Here is a 17,234-nt window from a genome sequence, read left to right as displayed (position 1 = left end):
TGAAGGAACCCAGTTGGGTGCTAGAAGGGTTTTTAGAGGGTCCAAGGGAGTGACCCAACGTATTGGACTTAGCCTTAGACTTGGAGTTCATGGGACTCGACGAGTGCTAGAATAGACTCAACGAGTCCAAGGCAATCTCCTTATAGTTGAAGATGAACTCAACGAGTTGGTCATGCAACTCAGCGAATCAAGGACAAGACTTTTTTATCAGATGAAGGTAAACTCGACGAGTTGTTCATACAACTCGGCGAGTCGGATGAAGGTTCATTTGATGTTCATATAGAAGGGGAACTCATCGAGTCGTTGCTAAACTCGACGAGTAGAGTCGTGGATAAGGACGGGTAAAGAGTTGGGGACTCGACGAGTTGGCGACCCAACTCGGCGATTCGGGTCAACTAGAAGTTGACTTTGACTTGGACTTGGTTACGGGTAAAACAGTCATTTTACCCTGAGAGTAAATATCAGATTCTGACTGAGTGTTTTGTGGGGATTATAGTCGGAGGATTATCGGAGCAGCAATCAAACAGTTGTCGAGCAGTTTTCCAACAGTCAACCTTACAAGGTGAGTTACCTTCCAGTAGCGGTGGGTCTAAGGCCACAATGTCGTCCCACCAGTAGAAGTCATATGTTAGGTGATTATCTTTGTGATATTCACCTAGGATTACTATTACCTTATATGTTTATAAGCTAGCATGATATGTGTTTATGTGGTAGTAGTAGGGGGTGATATAGTTCCCGGTAGTCAGGTGAAATAGACCGACGGGTACGTCAAGAACCCCATAATAGCTTGACCTGGGTAAGTCAGACACCCCAAAATTATCTGACAATACATTATGTTATGCTATGTGTTTATGTGGTAGTAGTAAGGGTGAAATAGTCACCGGTAGTCGGGTGAAATAGACCGACGGGTATGTCAAGCACCCCAGAATGGCTTGACCTAAGTACGTCAAACACCCCATAATGGTTTGACCTAGGTAAGTCAGGCACCCCAGAATTGGCTGACAATATATTGTATGGTATGTGGTTCATTGGGGGAACTCACTAAGCTTCGTGCTTATAGTTTTCAGTTTTGTTTCAGGTACCTCTTCAGCGAAGGGGAAGGAGTCGGCGCGGTAGCTGCACATCATACACACACCTCAGATTTCACACTATGAGATTCCCTGGTATTGTACTCTGACATTATCACTATTTTACGTTTTGGGTTTTCAGACATTATACATAGTTTTATGAGATGTTATGATTCGACAATATATTCCTACGAATGTTTTAATTAAATTAATTAATTAAAATGAAATTTTTGGATGTGAAAATTAGGTTGTTACATTATACATATATAATATATTAGACTTTTAATTTTATATAGTATAAGGGTGTATTTTAAATTTTTAAAATACTAGTTGGTTTAATCTTTTAACAAATTAAACTTTTAATTTAATTAAATCTAAAACATATTATGGATTTATTAATTCTCTCTTTTAATTAAACACTTAATTAATTTAATAAAATCCATGAGTGTGTATTTTTTAAACTATTCAATAATACTAGGGTTTAACCATTTAAATTTCTAAAATCAAAACTTTTAATTTCAAATTTAAACTATAAAACCAAAGGGGTGTATTTTAAAACTTTTCAAAATACTAGGTTAAATTTCAAATCAAAATAATCTTATATTATCCAAATTTTAACCAAATCCTTTAATTTTGATAAGAATATCATGTTACCATTCAAAAAAATCGATTTTAGGGAATAAAAGCGAGTTATGGTAATTATCCTATTCAAAATCTGATCTGAAAATCGAAAAAATCAGGAACGGACGAGTCAACTCGTCAAGTTGGACTCTGAACTCGTCGAGTTCATCTAACTCGTCGAGTTCTTCATGAACTCGTCGAGTCCTCATGTTAGACAGCTAAAATTCGATTTTCAATCACTTTGGATAGTTCACTCTTGCACCAATTCAATTGAAAAACATCCTAGGCTCTGATATCACTGATGAGTTATGAGCATATCTACATTTCTATGTGATCATGTAACCCTAATTGCTTTGGATCTAAGTTTTTCTCTATTGAACATACAAATTTGAACACCGAAGCAATAACCCTAGATCTATCATACAATATTCAAAATTCATATGAAATTAGGGTTATAATATTACCTTGCTTATTATATTGTAATAACAATAACACCTTTGAAGATCCTTGACTCTTGAAAGCTTAGTGCCCCGAGTGTTGCACATTTAATGGAGTCCCAAACACTTAATGCAACAGATGAGTTGGAGAGACAAGAAAAATCAGCCAGGGTTTCAATCTAGAGTCCAAGAACGGATTTTTTTTTAATGCCTGGGGGTACTTATATAGTTGTGGGCTACTAGGGTTTCTAAAGGAAACCTTAATTCATGCTTAAGGCCTAAGCAGACCATCGACTCCTCCTTATGAGGTCTTAGATGAAATCTTATGGGGTTACCCATAAATTTCATCCACTCCACTTACAAGGAATCCTAAGTCTAGTTTCACAACTATCAATGATTTACAAAGCATCCCCTTTATTATTAATCAATTCATTTAATCCCAAAATTAATATCTAATTAATTTTTGATTAAATACTAATTAATAATATGATTTCCAAATAATATATTAATCTTATAATATATTAATAAAATCATTTTGAGTACCAATTTATTATAATAAATCCTACTCTTTCTCCACTAGTCATCCTGTCAAGTTGCATGAGTGAAGACAAACCCAAAGGACCATGCTACCATCAAATCGAGTACATACCAATTATAGTTATGTGCTTAGACACCTAATCCAACAGTGTAACATCCTAAAGATTTGTCATTTGTAGTCCCTGTGGATGGAAGGGTAAAGACATGAAGAGCCTAAGGGCTAAATTGTAATTTTAGGGCCAGAAGGAGTACATTATGTGTACATAAGGGTAAGTTGGGCGTACACTTATGTACGCTGGGCGTACTCATATCTGAAGGAAACCCTAATATCTCGGTTAGGGGCTATATAAACATCCTTATGGCTTATTTTCTCTCCTCCTTCTCAGCCTCCATCTTCCAGAAACGTCCCCAAACCCTAGTTCTTACGTGTGAGAGTGAGTTGGTTGGTATTTTGAGCTCTTGAAGGTGAAGTAATTGCAACAAAATAGTTGAAGAAGGAGATTGGCTTGTAGATCTGAAGTTGTGTTGTGCCCTAGAAGCTCCGGGAGGTAAAAAGCTTCAAACTTTATGCTTGTAGGTCATAGATCTAGCCTTTCTAGCATTATGGAACCATTTCTTGTCCCAAATACCCCAATATGGTGCATGATGCATTTTGGACGAGATAAGTTGTCCTTTCTGGACCTTGAAGAGGTCTCAAGTGATAAAAATAAGGTCCCAGTGGCTTAAGATGTCCCATGCATGGTGTAGAAGGGTCTTAATGGATTAATACCTTGGATTAAGAGCTTTCTGGACGTCCAAAGTGATAAAGTTCGATACTTTATGAGTCCTAGGCACATTTGGTCACTGGATCTGGAGTTTAGGCTTAAGTCCTTAAGCCATTAAGCACTTATTAGGGTTTTGGTGAAACCCTACGTACGCCTAGCGTACTAAGTCAATGACCCCATTTTCCAGCCAATGCGATACTCGTGTACGCCCCGCATAGCCTTGGGGTACGCCCAGCGTACGCCTTCTGTGGACTTTTGGTGATTTTGGGCTAGTTGGATTTGGGCCTTTGCTGGACCTTATGAATATTATGTTTTGGACCAATGGATCATGGGGTTAAGCACAATTAGGAAGTTGGGCCCAATTTAATAAATTGGACCAATAATGGGCTTTGCATAAGGACTTTCAAGGTTATGGTATATGCATTGGGCCTTGGCCCAATAAAAAGAATGGACATGATGGATTGTGTGGACCAACTTTAGTCAAGATTGTTATGTCGTGTAATGACTTTGTATTTATTATGTGATAGTTCGGGATTTCCGGTGAGACAGCGATCAGAGGTTTTTGGTTCTTCAACACTGCTTGCAAGGTGAGTTATCCTCATTGTACTCAAGGGTCTAAGGCACCAAGGCCGGCCCTTTGATTGGTTATTTGTGGTTGTATTATTGTGATATGTTAGTCGGGTATTCTAGTAGATAGGATGGTTATATGCTAGTATGATCTGTTAGATCGGTATCCTGGTAGATCGGATATGGTTATGCTTAGTGATCTATAGTTTGGTCTGATTGTCTATATACTGGTAGGAGATTACCTATTATATGTGCACATGATTGATTGGTAGTTGAGGGTATTCCATCCCGAGGATGATAGGACCCTAGTATGTTGTCCTTATAGACTGTTATATGATTATCTGATATAGGTGCACATGTTTGATTTGGTTATTGTGTGGGGGCATTCCAACCTGATGGTTGTGGGCCAAGAGTATTCCATCCCGGTGATGATTGGACTCATAGTATGTTGGCATTCCAACCTGATGGTTGATTGGACCCATAGTATGTTGGCATTCCAACTCGATGGTTGAGGGGCCTGGAGTATTCCATCCTGATGGATAACTGGACCCATAGTATCTATTATATATATATATATATATATATATATATATATATATATATATATATATATATATTGTGTATGGGCATTCCAACCTGACGGTTGTGGGATAAGAGTATTCCATCCCGAGGATGATTGGACTCGTAGTATGAGGGCATTCCAACCCAATGGTTGAGGGCCTGGGGTATTCCATCCCGATGGATGATTGGACCCATGGTATGTTGTTGTTATAGTATGTGTATCGTTGTGTGTGTGTGTGTATTTTGAGGACAACTCACTAAGCTTTCGGGCTTACAATTTCAGATTATTGTTTCAGGTTCAGCGAATAAGCACGGGAAGGCGAAGGCATGATCGTACACTTCGTCTATTTATGATTGTGATCTCTGGGAACTCTGATGCTTAAACTATTTTGAAAACAAATTGTAATAACTAAATGATTTTAAATGATTTAAAAATTTTTAAATTGGCTCGAATTTTATGAATGTTACAAACAGGGTCAGAGGTAGAATGGTCACTTTACCCGAAGTATTGATTATGGATTATAGCGTGGAACCCAATTGCTAATTGGGTGTGTTGTTGGTTTTTATAGATCGGGAAGCCGGCAGGGTAGTAGCTAAGGATTTCTTCAGTTAGCTTCCGCAGTCGAGGTGAGTTCTTCTCACTGTACTATTGGGTCGAAGACACCAAGGTCGGCCCATTGTATTAGATATCCTGTTATGTGATACTGTGTTAATGTTAAGTAGTGATCTGTTAGATCGGTATCCTGGTTTATAGGATGATGCTACGAGTAACAATCTGTAGATCTGCCTATAGATTGTTTATATGTTATTTTATTATGTGTCGGCATATTGGGTTGGGTTGAGTTTGTACTGCTTCATGTAGTAGCCAACAAACCCTGGAGCATTCCATATATGAGCTGAGGACCTGGTAGGTATGCCAGAATCATATTGAGAGCTTGAGGGTATTGGAACAATCCAAATATGAGTTGAGGGTCGGGTGGGGCATGCCAGATTCATACTGAGGGCTCAATACCATTCCGGATATGAGTTGAGGACCCTATTGGTATGCTAGACTTGTACTGAGGGCTAAACATTGATAATTCAGTCCGAATACTGATTGGTATAGGGAGCAAGCCAGACATAAGTTATGGGCCCCGAAGGCAAGCCAAACTTGTGTTGTGGGCTCAGGAGCAAGCCAGATATGAGTTGTGGGCCCGTTAGGCAAGCCAAACTCATATTGTGGGCTCAGGGGTAATCCAGTCTGTTAGTTGTGGACCCACTGTATGATGTATTTGTTTATGTTATCTGTTTGGGTGTTGGTATATTGGGGGAACTCACTAAGCACCATGCTTACATTTTTGGTTTATGGTTTTGTTGGATAAGGTGTCTAAGTCCATAACTATATTTGGTATGTACTTGACCTGATTTAGCATGGTCCATTTGGGTTGCACTTCACCGAAACAATTTGGACTTTGAGAAGAGGATATTTATGATTTATTAATATATTATTAGTTATAATATATTAATATGAAATCATATTATTTAATTGATATTGATCAATAATTAATTTGGAATTAATTTTGTGGTCAAAATATACTAATTAAATATGTAGGGATTGATTGTGTAAATCATTCATTCTTATAATGTGGGCTAATGATCCATGATTCCTTATGTTGGGCTTAACCCATGTGATGACCCATGGATGTGTTGGATTAAATGTATAAGCCCATAACTATTATTGTTATATATTCGACCCGATAGTAGCATGGTCCATTTAGGTTGTATGGCATCGGAACAATTGAATATACTAAATGAGAAAAAAGATACTTACGATTTATATTAATATATTATAAGTTCTAATATATTAATATGAAATTATATTATTTAATTAGTATTAATCAAGAATAAATTTAAAATTAATTTAGTGATCAAAATGAACTAATTAAATATGACTATAATATATAGAGTGGGTCAATACTTATTTAGAATGGACTAGGCTTGCATGGAAAGTCCATGGATATTTAACCCATGGATCCTATGGAAATGAAAGGTCATGGATATTAGGGTTTACATGAATGTAACCCTAATCCTTGTAACGCCTGTAGATCCGGGCTAGTCAATTTAGAGATAATAGGGGTCGAAAACGACTTTTCGACAAAAGATAATAAATAATCTTAACCAAGTTGTAGAATACGTCTCAAGGGTTCTGTACATATAAAGAACGCTGAAATCCGAGTTATAACGAAGAAGTTATGGTTCGTCAAAGTTTTACGGCCAAACCGGCACGACACCAGGAGACATAAATAGTGAATTTAAGATGGAAGACTTTTTATCTTTATAAATCTAAACAAAAGTTGTAATATATGTTAAACCGAGAACATACAAAAAAAAAAGGATGCCCAAATCTGACTTCGTATAAGGAAGTTATAAATTTTCTAAGATTCGGTTTAGCAGTGCACAACCTAAAACTAGAATTTTAGATTGAGCGGTTTTTGTCCTACGCAACCTAAATGAAAATTGAAGATCTCATTGTAACGCCCGTAGATCCGGGCTAGTCAATTTAGAGTTAATAGGGGTCAAAAATGACTTTTCGACAAAAGATTATTTAGAATAAATAATCTTAACCAAGTTGTAGAATATGTCACAAGGTTTTCGTACATATAAAGAGCGACGAAAACTGAGTTATAACGAAGAAGTTATGACCTGTCGAAGTTTCGTGATGGAACCGGCATGACACTGGGAAGCGTAAATAGTGATTTTACAATGGAGGACTTTTTAACCTTAGTGATCTAAACAAAAGTTGTAGAATATGTTAAACCGAGAAAATCCATAAAAAGAACACCCTATAAATAGAACCTCTCCAACCCTCATTTTCTTCACACCTTTCTCATTCTTTCGTCTCTTTACTCTCTCTCTAGAACCTCTCTCTAGCCCCGAAACCCCCCGAAAAGCCTAGGGAACCTCCCTAGCACGAGGCAGAAGCCCCTGAGTGCTCGACGGCTCCGAGAAGAAGAGCTTTTCCGCACGGGAATGCTGCTCCAAGCAAAGCCTGGTTTTCTATAAAATTCATTTTATGTGAGCTACGCCTACGCTATTTTTAATATAGCTTTTATTTAATTGTATTAACGTTATTAAGAACATATAATAAGTATTTGGGCTATTATTATGGGTTATATAAGTATTATTTGACGGTTATATAATAGTAATAATAGCTATAGTATTAATTAGTCTCGGTGAATAATAGACTAAACTCTAGTGGTAATAATACTAGGTTTTGTCGAGGGAAATTATTCTTTTTCAAGAAGTGAAGTGCTGTCTGAGTTCAGAATCACCACCTTTTCAAGTGAGTGCATAGTTACTTTCATCTTACACATAGATATAAAGTATTTAATATAAATTACGTGCTGTGAGTGCATAGTTACTTTCATCTTACACATAGATATGAAGTATTTTATATAAATTACGTGTTATGTGTGCATATTATCTGAGTACTTGTTGTATATGCTAAATGAACAATTTTATACATGTTTTAAATGATTTAAACTGTATATGTATTTTATATCTACGATAATGTTGGGGTAAACATGGGTAGATATAATTGATGAAATATGAGTTGAATGATGAGTTAAGAGGTGTTATAGACCACGAGGTGAGGGTGAGAGGTGGACGATGTGAGAAGCCTTTTTCCCAAATGATGGCCCCGTCATTCAGCAGAGTATGGATGACAACCACTGATTATTCTAGACAGTCCAGTGGAACACTAGCAGGCTCGCAACCTGTAGGTGTTGTGAACGATGTGTTCACTTGGTGTACTCTAAACCCTAGTGATCATGCAGACTTGATGCCTAAACCTTGGTGATTATGCAGACTTGATGCCTAAACCCTGGCGACTATGTAGAATTAGTGCCCGTTGTGTAAACCGTGGCAATGATGGACTTTGTGTCGATTCCTTAGGAATGAATGAACGAGGAATAGTTGATTCTTAAGGTAGATCCTTAAGATTAAAGAAGATAATGGGGATGGGTAATTGGGTTGATTGTTTGATTGTTTAAACATAATAATTATATTATTGTCGGTTGAAAACCCTATGTACTCACCAGGTTCCCAACATGACCCACTTAGTTTATTTATATCACAGGTGTCGATATGAAGCGACATTACACTGAGAGATTAAAGAGATGTAGATCACTAGTGTAAATAAATGTAAGTCCATTTATGCTTATGTTCATGTATTGACGATGACATCCCAAACGTTTTAAAAAGAATAAAATACGTTTCTTTGAAAATGTTTTGATAACGTATTTATCGTATTGTTCTGGGAACAAATTCCGCAACATTCTTATGAAAAGAAGTACTCTGATTTTTATAAAGCATAAACAAAATCGGTCTTTTCTGACCGTGAAAATGGGGATGTTACAGTTGGTATCAGAGCATTACTTTAAGCGAACTAGGAAATTGTAGGAAATTTCTAGACTTAAACTTAGAAAGCTAAGCGATGATTGTGAGGTGTGAGTACTAGCTTATTTTAGGAATGATGCCTAAATTGCTTTTACGTGCTAAATGATTTGTTATGCTATAGTTTGATCGGATCTATGGTCTGTTGCCGACCGGATCTGAAAACCTTATGTGTTTAGGATTCTGAACGTACGAATACAATATTAGAACTAGCATATAAACGTTTCGGAGTGATAAGGATGACTTAAAATGTCAATCCTAAATAAAGATCTAGATTCACCTTATTCGGTGTATAGATCAAGATGGCAAGGACCCGTAGCGGAAACGTGAATGCAAATGGGAACCGAAACCAACCCCCAATGATTGAGCAAATACCGGTTGTGGTAGCCGATGCTGAGCCAATAACAATGGACGGAGTGCAAGCGATGATCCAGGCGATGTTGGATCGTCAAATGGAAGGAAACCAGATGTTTGCTCCAGCAAAATCAAGAGGAAGAGACCATACAGATCGAACAACCCGAGTTGAACGAAGGGCAGACTGAGGAGGGAAACTACTGTGGGACTATTGGTCAGGCCAACCCACCGATAATTAGGAAAAACCACCAGGATGGAGGAAATGACGGATGTGGATGCAAATACAAGGATTTCATGGCGTCCAAACCACCGAGTCTATCTGGAAGCCCGACGCCGGTGGAAGTCATGAATTGGATCTCTGAGATGGAGATGATGTTTGAGAGTTGTGAGTGTAATAATAACTAGACTATTAATTAGTCTCGGGCTATTATTATGGGTTATATAACTATTGTTTGACGCTTATATAATAGTAATAATAGCTAGACTATTAATTAGTTTCGGCGAATAATAGACTAAACTCTAGTGGTAATAATACTAGGTTTCGTTGAATGAAATTATTTTTAAGAAGCGAAGCGCTGTCTAAGTTCAGAATAACCACCTTTTCAAGTAAGTGCATGGTCCCTTTCATCTTATACATAGATATGAAGTATTTAATATAAAATATGTGCTATGTGTGCACATTGTCTGAAGACTCGTTGTCTATGCTGGGTGAAATATTTTTATAAATGTTTTAAATGATTTAAACTGTATATGTATTTTATATCTACAAAATATGTTAGGTAAAAATGGGTAGATGTAATAGTTGTTGTGTGACCAGATAAAATAATGAGAGACCTCGATATAGATGCTAGTGATGATCCAGTCATCAAGCGGAGTATAGATGAAGACCACAGACTATTCTAGACAGTACAGTGGAACGCTAGCACGCTCGCAACCTGTAGGTGTTTATTTGAACTGTATGATCACCAGCAGTACTCCATCCTCCACATAGTTGCCTTATTTGAGATGAATTGCTGAGGAACCCCCGAAGCATGTGTTGTCACCCCGATGGAAATCCTTAGACTAGGTCATTTGTGTTAGATGTTTTAGGGACGTAAAGTGAGGATAACGGGAACATGTAATCGAGTTTGTTTGGCTTGATAAAGTTAATAAACTTATTTATTGTGGGTTGAAAACCCTATGTACTCACCAGGTTTCCTAACCTGACCCACTCAATTTATTTATATCACAGATGTTGATATGAAGTCACATTACACTGAGAGATTAAGGAGATATAAATCACTAGTGATAATGAATATAAGTTCTGTTTATGCTTATGTTTCTGTATTGACGATGACATCCCAAATGTTTTAAAATGAATAAAAATATTTTTCTTCAAAAATACTTTGATAACGTATTTAGCATGTTTTACTGGGAACAAATTCCACAACATTTTTATTAAAAGAGGTACTCTAATTTTTATAAAGCATAAACAAAATCGGTCTTTTCTGGCCGTGAAAATGGGGATGTCACAGTTGGTATCAGAGTATTAGCTTAAGCGAACTAGAAATATGGATTTATTTCTAGACTTAAACTTAGAATGCTAAGCAATGATTATGAGGAGTGTGTCTAATAAAATTTAGGTAATGCACTTAAATAGACACAAGCACTAGCTAATTTAGGGAAAATGCCTAACATGCTTTTATGTGCTAAATGATTTATGATATGCATTGTATGATCGGATCTATGGTCTGTTGCCGACCGGATCTGGAAACTTTATGTGTTCAGATTTCTAAATGTTTAATTACGATATTAGAACTGACATGTAACTTTTCAGAGAAAGAGGGAGATTTACACGTCGATCATAAATAAAATTTTTCCTATCTTAATTCTTGTCATTGCACGCCGAACGTCTGATTTGGTATGTAGATCGAAATGGCAAGAACCCGTAGTGGAGCCGAGAATGCAAATGGGAACATGAATCAACCACCAGTGATTGAACAAATACATGTTATAGCAGATGCTCCCAAGGCAATTACAATGGTCAGAGTACAAGCCATGATACGGGTTATGTTGGCTGAACAACGGGAAGAGATGAGGCAGATGTTGCATGAAAATAGGGACGAACCTACAATGCCAATTGAGCAGCCCGAATTAGACGATGGGCGGTCAGAAGGAGGGAACTACAGTGGGTTGTTGGTTAAGCCAACCCACCGATAGTTCGACAAAACAACCAGGATGACGGAGTTGAGAGGAATGGATGCAAGTACAAGGATTTTCTGGCTTGTAAGCCATCGACTTTCACGGGAAAGGAAAATCTGATCGGAGTTATGGATTGGATCTCGGAGATGGAGTTAGCTCTCATAACGTGTGGTTGTAGAAGCAAGTTAAAGACCACCTTTGCAGTACGTCAATTTCGAGGAGGTGCTGTGTGTTGGTGGAATACCTTGGGGAAGACTCTGAGCCCCAATGAGCCCCTGTAACTGACATGGGTAAAGTTTTTGGTGCAGTTCAAACGTAAGTATTGCTCAGCCCAAAACCTGCTCGAGCTAGAGAACCAGTTCCCGATGTTGAAGAAAGGAAGCATGTCAATTGAGGAATATACCAACAACTTCACATAGAAGATGGAGTTCGCCTTGCATCTTGTTCTGTATGAGCTGACGAAAATCGACAAGTACAAAAGGACTTCCATGGGATTACGCGGTGTCAGTGCGTCAGACACCTACTATGGAGGCAGCTATCTGGGCTGTTAAGTCTGTGGAGGATATGATTAAGGGAAGATCTGCCAACAAGATTGAGGTTGGCGAAAAGAGGAAGTTTGAGGGGTCTACAAGGCCTAATAAGAAGATCAAGTTTGGTTCAAAGGAGTTTAGCGGAAGAGGAAATGAAGTGAAATGGTGCGAGAAGTGCAAGAAGAAGCACTTCGGGAAATGTAGCGAGGAAGTGACTTGCTACAAGTGTGGGAAGACTGGACATTACGCCATCAAAAAAGGGTGTGTTATGAATGTCGTGAAGAAGGGAACGTTGCTAAGGATTGCCCAAAGAAGAAAGAGACGGCAAGACCAAACATTCCACCGAAACCGAAGGCAAGAGCGTTCCATATGATCCTTGACGAAGAAGATAGAAATGAAAGGGATCAGGGATGAGGATCTATGAAGTAGTCATGTAAATAGTGTTGGATAAGGTGTCTAAGTCCATAACTATTTCTGGTATGTACTTGACCCGACCCGGCATGGTCCATTTGGGTTGCATGGCACCATGCAATTGGATAGACTAAATGAGAGAAATAACACTTGTGGTTATTAATATATTATAAGCTCTAATATATTAATAATATTATTTAATTAGTTTGATCATGGATTAATTTAGAATTAATTAAGTGATCAAAAGATATTAATAATATATTAATAATATTATTTAATTATTAATAATATTATTTAATTAGTTCTAATATATGGGTTGATTATGTAAATCATCCATATCTTGTATAGTGGGATAAGAGGCTCAATGGATAATCAAGTTGGGTTAAACCCATTGGATGCTACATGGAGGCTCCATGGGAGTTACAAACCCATAGGTCATGGAAATGAAGCGTCATGACACATTAGGGTTTACATGCTGTAACCCTAGATGTGTCAACACTATATAAAGCTCATGTTCCTCCCAAAAACAGCTACACAAGCATGCTTGAGGGCTAGAGCCGATTTTTAGAGTGTTATACTTTCTCTCCAAGTTTACTCCATAGCATTTGGTGTTGTGTGAAGCATTTGAGGCATCACACTTGGGGTGGTAGGCTCACAAGGTTTCAAGGATCAAAAATCAACAACAAGGTATGTAGTTCTATCTTTTATTCAAGTTAAAATTGTTCCCCATGTATGCTAGATAGGATCATAACCTTGGAAATCAACTTTGCATGATAATTAGAAAAACATAGATCCAAGGTTATTAGGGTTGCATGTACACTTAGGAAGTGTTAGAATGCTCAAAACCCATCAGTGGTATCAAAGCTAGGCTTGTTTGTTGATTATTTGTGCAAACTGTTGAAAAAATCGATTTTTTCGTTTTCTGCTCGTATGAACTCGACGAGTCCATGACCAAATGCAAGCTACTCATCGATTTTGTTCTTGCACTCGACGAGTAGAAGCTGCAGTTTTCAAAATTTCAATTTTAGCTGTTGGAAATGGACTAGAAACATTACCCTAAATTGTTTTGGTTTTTGTAAACATGTTTTAGATGGTGTAATGTTTATGCTAATCCATTTACAATGACAATTATCAAAAATTACAAGTTTTAAGTGTAATTTTTGATTCATGAAAGTGTTCATATTCATGTTCTTGTTCTTATGATGTTTAGATGATCATAGGAATTGTTTGTAGCCTATGTGGTAGATTAATTCATGATCATTATGTGTTTTAATGGAGTCCATAACTTGTCCTCAAGTTATGGAAAACCAAAAGTCACTTTGTTAAAAACCATTAAAATAACACATCAGTTATAAAAATGAAGAGTCTTCATTTTTAATACTCTATTAACTCATAAGTTACAAGAAATGAAAAGTTTTGAAAGTTTACAAAACTTGCCCTCAAGTTTTGGAACAAGTAAAGACTTGATTAAGACTTTAGTTCCAACCCTTAGAATTTTAAAAAGTTAAAATTCAACCCTTATACTTATAATATTTAAGTTAATAATATATATATGTATAAGATCAAAGTCGTCTTACTGCTAGTACGCCTCATTCATGAAGCCAATCTATAAGGTGGGTATAAGGTTGTTGCCTATAAAATGGCAACTTAATGGGTGTCCACTCTCACCCACCGCTTGCTTGACTGGTGGAGGGTCGTTAGCCGAACAGGTAGGATAATGACTTAAAAATTCTCATTAAAAGTATAATGATTATTATAAAGTAACTAAATATTTTATAAATTCCCAATCTTAGTTACTTTAGGAAAAATGTGAATAAGGTGTTAATCCATGAAATTACACTTTGCACCTTGTTTAAGTCGTTGGTGGAGCGTGTGTGGTTTACTGGAACACTAACTTGGACTTAACAAGGAAGGCAAAGGGTGACTTAAGGTTTTTCATGAGGTCGGAAGGAGCGCGTGTGGTTTACCGGCACTACGATTAAGTGAAAAACATTAAGGGTACCAAGTAATTTGCATGGTTACTTCACACCTTTTTTGTGATCCTCGGTATCCCAGTCATAAAACATGAAGGGCACACTCGAGATTAAAACATGCCATTGAAAAGTTCAATGAATCTCAAAGAATCTAAAAATTTCTATAAGCCAAATAAAACCTAATAATTTATGTTTCGTTTTCATGGTGGAAATTGGTGAATCGTCATTCACCTACCTTTTAAATATGTTATAACTTGGATTACGACATCCCTCTTCTAGGTTATAATATATAGTGATTGGATCCTAGCCTTAATATTACATTTGGGTGTTTTATTAAGGACTATCCCTATATCTAAACTAAACTTACTTTTTTCCTTTCAGATGTATTCCAACAATGCTATTCCTGGCTCAAACCCTACTGGCTCATTCTCTCTCATGAACCTTTGTGGGAGAGTCATCTTTGATGGATCCAACTTTACTGACTGGATCAGAAACATCAGCATGGTTACTCGTTATGAGAACAAGGAGTATGTTCATGACAAGGAGCTCAAGGTGCCTGAGCCAACTGCTACTCCTGAGGAGCTTGCTGAATATAAGGTTCATGAAAGACATGCTACCAAAGTGGCATGCATCATGATGGTTAACATGACAACCAAGCTCCAAAAGTCCTATGAGGACTACTATCCTTTTGAGATGCACCAGGATTTGATGGACCGTTTCCATCAGAGTGCTCGTCAAGAGCGATATGAAATCATCTCCTCTATGATCACAACCTGAATGAAATATGGTGAACCCATCACAAGCCACATGCAGAAAATGCAAAGGTATGTGGATCGATTGATGAAGTTGAATGTGAACTTCCCTGAGGAGTTAGAAATAGATATTATTTTGCACTCCTTACCTTCGTGTTATGATCAATTCCACATGACATACCACATGAATAAGGAGGAAGTTACACTTAGCAAACTTCAGGGACTCCTACAGACCGCAGAATCAGGTCTTAAAGGTAATTCAGTTGTGACCACTCCTTCTACTACTCCAAACTCAACACCTATCCTGGCAATCGGGAAAGGTAGAGGGAAGAAGAGAAAGAACCCTTTGAAGGGTACCAAGGGTAAGACCCTTGATGGCTCCTATTCTAGCGGAACCAAGAAAGGTTTCGTTACACCTTCTTCTGATCCCAAAGAGGCTGAATGCTTCTACTACCACGAAAAGGCGCACTGGAAGCGTAACTATCCAAAGTACCAGCAAGAGTTGAAGGATGGGAAAGTTAAACCCAACCATGCAGGTATTTACACTATCTCATCTAATAATTCACTCTATTCTAACTCTTGGGTCCTTGATACCGGTTGCGGTATTCATATTTGTTCTAAATTGCAGGGACTAAGAAGAAGTGAGAATGTGGAGCATGGAAAGATAAACTTGATCATGGGGAATAGGAAAGTTCACCTGTCACCAAGATTGGAGTTTATACATTGTTGCTTAGTAGTGGATTTACTTTAGATTCGAATAAATGTTGTTATTCGCCATAAATGGCAAGAAATGTTATTTCCTTTCATGCTTTGTATAAACAAGGTTTTACCTTTTCTTTTGATAATGAAATTGGTGGAATAAATGCTTTCTTTAATAATGTGTTTTATTTTACAGTATTACCTTGTGATGGTGTGTATGAAGCATGCTTGAGGGATACAGCCGATTTTTAGAGTGTTATACTTTCTCTCCAAGTTTACTCCATAGCATTTGGTGTTGTGTGAAGCATTTGAGGCATCACACTTAGGGTGCTAGACTCACAAGGTTTCAAGGATCAAAAATCAACAACAAGGTATGTAGTTATATCTTTTATTCAAGTTAAAATTGTTCCCCATGTATGCTAGATAGGATCATAACCTTGGAAATCAACTTTGCATGATAATTAGACAAACATAGATCCAAGGTTATTAGGGTTGCATGTACACTTAGGAAGTGTTAGAATGCTCAAAACCCATCAAATAGTACCATGTGGTGTAGCCTATTAGAGGCATAGTATAGGTTGAACTTGAACACTTATGTAATCGTTTCAAGGAATAATATAAAACCTTCGTTTTGTTATCTAATGTGTCAAGTTGTTATGTGATTTTCTTGTATGGTGACTTGGGTGAACTGCGAGACAATACTTGGGATGAGTATGAGTAGGTGTGAGAGGTAGTAAATGCCTATATTACCCGAAGCACAAGACCCACACTTGGATCAGGGAAAGTTACAAGGTTACCAAGAAGCTAGTAATTGATACCGTTTTATTCAAATATGTCGTTACCATCGTTTCGGTAATGACTAAGAGGATGATTGTTATTCCAACCCAAGTGGTTATATCGAATTGAGTCCGACTATGATGAGTATGTTAGGTGGTTCAGAGAACCAAGTTTAATGTAGCATCTGAATTAAGCTGGAAGATTGAAATAAAAGATAATCAAAGCGATCGGTAGAGGTATCACGATAGTTTCTTGTAGCTAGAAATTCTACCTTTTAAGATGTGATTAGAACATGAAGAAATATATAGACCTGAGTCTAAGTGTGGGAACATACGATGATAAGTCATTAGAATATGACACATTGGTCAATTATAGTAATAAAATAACTTATCTTAAGTTTGTTAAGAAGAAGAAACTGTCTCCAGTAAGGATCGAGATTGTGACTTAAAGGTCATAATTTGGAGTCTTACGTGAGATAGGGAACAAGTGCTAGATCGAGCACTGTCTGCAATCAGGAAGTCTTAGAGCTAGATACTCGTTCGAAGAAACATCAAAGTTACGGTTATTAC

This window comes from Lactuca saligna, chromosome 3 (genome assembly GCF_052625555.1).
Source record: "Lactuca saligna cultivar CGN05327 chromosome 3, ASM5262555v1, whole genome shotgun sequence".
Lineage (NCBI taxonomy): Eukaryota > Viridiplantae > Streptophyta > Magnoliopsida > Asterales > Asteraceae > Lactuca > Lactuca saligna.
Note: the sequence above shows the minus strand (reverse complement) of the source record.